The 6,393-nt window shown below is 28.3% G+C and overlaps 1 pseudogene; it reads left to right on the top strand.

Moving 5' to 3' along the window:
- The first annotated feature begins 379 nt into the window (after window positions 1–379).
- Window positions 380–557, top strand: LOC122018165 (annotated as a pseudogene).
- The last annotated feature ends 5,836 nt before the right edge of the window (window positions 558–6,393 follow it).

The following is a 6,393-nucleotide window of genomic DNA, read 5'->3' as shown; positions in this document are numbered from 1 at the left end:
TAGCAACTATAAATTTATAGTTACTATACAATTATAATAGTTATTGGATCATAACTACTATATAATTATAGAAGGTATCATTTTATAACTGCTAATTTAGTAGTTATAGTGCGTAGTTGTTACAATATAGATATTTCATTTTTAATTAACATTGATCAATATTATATTTTACCAACACTTTAATTTTTATCATACTATTTTATTAAGAATATGGACTCTTTACTAATTAATTTTGGTAAGCTCATAATAAAATTATATTAATATTTTTTATATAAAAAATATGTATTGACAGAGTTCTTTTTAGTCTCATATCATAGGATTAACAACATCGCGAGCAAAAAGTTTCTATAAATACGTTAGGTTGATAATATTAAAAAGTATACTTTTCTCGACCTTTTGGCTAACATTAAGTGTAGTATCTATTCTTATCAGTTTCATATTTGATATAAATAATTAAATTAATTTTTATAAGGGAGAATTTGTTACAGTAATTTGCTGCTGAGGTTCTCGAGCGTCGTCCTTACGTTGCACTATTGCATCAGCTTGATGCTAGTAAATATTAATAATATTGTGCAAAGATGTTAACATAGTAATTATATAATTATCACAATATGAACACTTTATTCCTAGTTAATATTGGTCAACACTAGTTAATGTTAGTCAATATTATATTACAGTAGTTTCATATTATAGTTGGTATTTTATTTATAATCAACATTAGTCAACATATTATAGTTGGTATTTTATTTATAATCAACATTAGTTTGGCATATGTCTACACTAATCGAAATCTTTGGAGATAATTCCGTACTACAATTTGGGATGATTCCATACTACAATTTGGAGGAGGAACTTTAGGACACCCTCGGGAAAATGCACATGGTGCATTAGCTAATAGGGTGACTTTAGAAGCGTGTGTACAAGCTCGTAATGAGGGACATGATCTTGCTCGTGAAGATAATAAAATTATCCGTGAAGCTACCTGTGAAGTATGGAAAGAGATCAAATTCAAATTCTAACCGGTAGATAAGCTAGATAAATAGAAAAGCTATGTGTGCATAATTCAGTAATTCTTGTTTGTTCTCCTAATTGATTGCAATTAAAGTCAGCCCGATCTTGTTTTTAAGAAAAGATTGGGCTGATTACCGAATTAAAAAAAAATGAGCATCCTATATATACTATCTACTTGCATATATGTTTATGTTTCTTTTACTTTATATGATATCTAAATAGAATACATAATATAAGATAAGATCTAAATAAAAGATTGAAGACTAAACAACTCTATACTTCTATTGTTTGTTTTTGGATCTATAATGAATTTAATCCAATTTTAGGGATCCTCAGTTGTGGTGGACTTTTTTATATCTCCTCATTTTAGTCCATAGATCAAGCTATGGGAAAGACGACTCCTACCCATCATCCTATATATTATTTTTTCCATTGCATGTTAAAATAGAAACTTAATTACTTTTTATTATATTATATGATAAATAAGACTAAGAAATGAGAATAAATTATTTATTTATAAAAATAGAAACTTTTCACAATTCTTTGGTTTGGATTTCATCATATTTTATACATCATATGGGAAAAAATTGTCTTTTATTAAAGACAAGTTGAAAAATAGATTCTATCAAAATATATTGAAGTAATACTTCGAATTTCCACAAAAGATAAATTTTTCTTTCAATACTTACTCCTTATTAATTAATAATTCTAATGCTTAGATGTGTATGCTTAATTCCAATAGTAAAGGTCAAATGAGTATTCATCAAATTTTTTATATTTTCATTAAATTGAAGGTATTTCTATGTTCAAATGGCGATGTAATTTTGTATTTTCCGACGAGAAGGTAAAACATAGGTGTGGGCCGAGTAAATCAATAGATAGCGTTGATCGTATTGGACATATAGATAGAAGTGAACAACTTATTCTAAACAATATGGAGAAAAAAGTTCCTAGTTGGAATCGTATTAGTATTATTTATAATCAACATTAGTCAACATATTATAGTTGGTATTTTATTTATAATAACATTAGTCAACATTGTATTGTAAAAACTACAATCCCATAATTACTATAATTGTGTAGTTATAGCAATTATAAAAATTATAGCTATTTTAATTGTGTAGCAGTTACATAAGCATAACTATCATAATTGCATAGTAGTTATGATCTCTTAATTACTACAACTACATTAAATAGTTTTTGAGTTTCGGAAGTAAATTGTATAGTGGCGCGATGATTCACTCTTTTGATAATAAATTAAAGAGATATTTTTCTGATGATTCCAATAAAAATGGATGTTTTTTATTTTATCTAAGATTTTAAAATTAAATTACTATTTAAAAAAAATTATATTCTCATTCTTTTGTGTAGCCATTTTTATGAGAGATCAAATTGAGACTCTTTATCTTTAGTCCATTGTCTATGTGAGCATTTTTCTGAGAGACAAGAATAGAGCACGTGAAATAAAAAAGAACACCGTTCATATTCTTGAGAGATCTTAACAATAAAAAATGAAGATATAAGGACTGCCTAATTAGAGAAGGAGACGGTTCGTATACCCTAATACTAATAATAATAATAATAATAATAATAATAATTAGAAATTTCAAAATAAAAATAATAAGTGGAGAAGTTCTTTAAAGTCAGAACCATTGGACTTGAAAATCATTATATTATATTATAATACATAAGTGTGTATATATATTAAAAGCTATAAATATATCATTTTGTTTATTTAATTATTATTAAATTTATTTTAAAAAGTATTCTAATAGTTTTAAAATAATAATAATAATAATAATAATAATAATCGAACTATGACACCATCTCATGAGATAAGAGATCTACTCAGTAATCATTGTTCACACATCATACATTATAGAAATTACAATGCTCTTAATAATAATCGATCTGTGACATCATCTCATGAAACAAGAGATCTAATCGATAACCATTTATCATAGAAATTACAATGTCTCTAGTAATAATTGATCCATGGCACCATCTCACAAGACGAGAGACCTACTCGGTAATCATTCATCATAGAAATTACAATATCCTTAATAATAATTAATTTGTGACACCATCTCATGAGACAAGGCCGTCTCAACCTCTTTTGAGGGCCTAGGCAAATTTTTAATATTTCTTATAAGATAATATTAATTTATTTTATATTAATTTAATTTATTTAATTTTTTATTTTTTTAGATGAAAAAAATATTAATTAAAATTTCATATTTAAGATTCATAATATTTTTTTAATTGCTAAAATTACTTAATAATTTAATTTTTAATGAGATATTTTTGCTTTATTAATTTTATTTTAAAAATATTTTTATTTCTGAGAATATTATTTTCACAAATATTACTAGTAGTATTTTATAAGTTATCCATTCATTATTTTTTTAATATCTCGAGTATTGATTTAAGTATTATCTTCTCACCAAAATTTAATTGGGTTTTCATTTAAATTTTCAATTTTTTTTTTTGAGTTTTGATTTTTAATCTTACTATTTTATTAAAAATCTCCCTCCTTTACTAACTAATTTTAGTGAAACCTAAAATGTATTTACGTTAATATCCTTTTTTCTATTCATACTAAAAATAATTCCAAGGTTTATTAGTAATCCCACAAGCGAAACAATCAGTGATCTAGAGTTCGAGATTCAGCTACAGCGTATTATTATGAATTTTTCTCATCATTAATTTTCTCTGGTTGTTTTATATAAAAATATATAGTTATCTTTAATCCCATATCTTAGAATTGACAACACTAGGATCAAATAAGCTTCTATAAATATTTTAGGCTGACGATGTTAAAAAAATATACTTTTCTTAGTTTTTTTTACTAAGATAAGTATAATATTAAATTAAAATAATTTTTTCCATAAGGAAGCCGTTACAGTAGTTTATTTGTTGGGATTCTCTAGCGTCACTATTGCATCTTACCCAAATAATTAATTCTTGGTTCATAAGAGTGACACTAGAAAATCTAAACAATTTTGATTTTCAAAGACCCAAATAATTTATATATTATTATATTACACACGCAACACATGTGCACTATCATACTAGTATTAATAACAAAACTATACAGTTCACCTATTTTTGATTGAATAAATTCTTATATTTTTAATGTATTTTTAATATATGGAATCAATTTGATGTTTTAAAAAAAACTAATATACTATTTTACATCCAATTGAATGGATTAAAAACACTTTTTTTTTTCTTATCTAAAGGAGGAAGAAAGTACGCAAAAGACAGATCATTAGTGAGGAGGAAAATGACATCGTTTGAGAGTATCGTCGACGAGGGAGGAGAAAAACATGGGATTACCGAGTGAGGGAGAAAAAAGATGCGAGAAAAAAGAAAAAGTACGAGATTATCTACAATTGTTAGGGTGTATATTTTTTAGAGATCAATATGGAAGAGAAATAATCAATTCAGTTTTTTATAAAAAGATATACAATTAAAAATCAATAATAAACAAAATTAGAATAATTTTAAATGAAAAATTGAAATTTTTTTAAATTGATCTAAACTTTATATATATATATAGAGAGAGAAAACTAGGGGGCCTTAGACATAGACCTTATTGACCTATGCCTTGAGCCACACACTATCACGAGACGAGAGACCTACTCGGTTATCATTTATCATACATCATAGAAATTACAATGTCCCTAGTAATAATCAATCTGTGATACAATCTCACAAGACAAGAGACATACTCGGTAATCATTCATCATACATCATAGAAATTACAATGTCCATAGTAATAATCGATCTATGATACCATCTCCCGAGACGAGAGACCTACTCTGTAACCATTCATCATACATCATAGAAATGATAATGTCCTTAGTAATAATCGATCCATGACACCATCTCACGAGATGAGAGACCTACTCGGTAACCATTCATCATAGAAATTACAATACCCCTAGTAATAATTGATTCATGACACTATCTCACGAGATAAGAGACCTACTCGGTAGCATTCATCATACATTATAGAAATTACAATGATCCTAATAATAATCAACCTGTGATACCATCTCACGAGCTAGATATGTTAATTAGGTTTATTTGTGTATTATATATATAGAGAGAGAGAGGTGCTATGTTTCAATTTATTCAATTTTTATTTTTTTATGTTTAATATGTCCTATGTTTTATTTATTTATTTAAATTAAATTGAAAAGTTAATCCTTCAAATATGTGGTATATATAATTAATATAAATAACTAGTGTTATATTCCAATATATTCTTAGGAAGTATTATTGACTAGAAAATACAAAACATCATCTTAATTGTAAATTAATGGTCAAATATTAATCTTATTTAAACGAACTAAATCAAATCATCATCTTACCATTCGCCTATACGATAATGGCACAAAGAACATTAATCAAGAAAATTTGATACATTGAGTGGTTCGTTCCTCTATCGCTTAAGAGCATGGAGGCATTGTATCTTAATCTCAGGGAGAAACAAAAGAAGCTGATGGAGGAAATGAAAGATTTAAAGGGCTAGATGGAGTTTTTAATTAGGAGTTGCAAAGAAGCTATAGAGGAATACATCAAGGACATGTTGCTAGAGGAATTTCCTCTACCGAAGATGTATGAGTTGTTTTTAGAATGTGTGAAAGAAGAAGCTGTTGAGACCATGATGTCTGGCTAGAGGGGGTGAATAGTCTATCACCCACTTTGTTCGTTTCCTACGTATTCGTTAGCACAACGAAATACAAAAACAAACATGAATACAAAAGCTAATCCTAAAAGATAAGAAAGAACAAGAAGAACAAACCAACACGTTGCGTTTAACGTGGTTCAGAGATTAGGGCTCCTACTCCACGGCTATCTGTACGGTGGACGATCCCGATCTATCAGTAGATGACTCCCCGAAAAACCCCAACTAGCTCCTTGTGGGTGGAAAACCTCGCCACAACCTCGCACAAGAGCGCTTGATCACACGAAAGCTTGGACGATTCTAATAGACTTTAACTAAGTCTATTTCGTCAAAAATGGTCGGTCACCCCCAAACTCTATTAAATAGAGCTCGGGAGAAAATACAAGCTGTGTTTCCCACCACTAGTCGATTGATCCTCTGTGGAATTCGATCATTACAATCCAACAGCTTGATACCAATTGACTAGTGCTAGGACCCGTCGATTGATCCACTTTGGTTGAGAAAACAAAAGCATTCTGTTCTCTCCTAGTCCAACTACCAGTCGACTAGTACATACACCAATCGACTAATAAACCCTAGACCTAAGGATTTTACCCTCAGTAAAATCTCTCAGCACTCGTTCTCGCCCGCACAACCTTGACCTTGCCTTCTAACCTCCTTCATCTGCCTTGCATTCCTCAGATGTT

Source organism: Zingiber officinale, chromosome 8B (genome assembly GCF_018446385.1).
Source record: "Zingiber officinale cultivar Zhangliang chromosome 8B, Zo_v1.1, whole genome shotgun sequence".
NCBI lineage: Eukaryota > Viridiplantae > Streptophyta > Magnoliopsida > Zingiberales > Zingiberaceae > Zingiber > Zingiber officinale.
The sequence above is the reverse complement of the archived record's forward strand: the minus strand, read 5'-3'. Positions and strand labels throughout refer to the sequence as shown.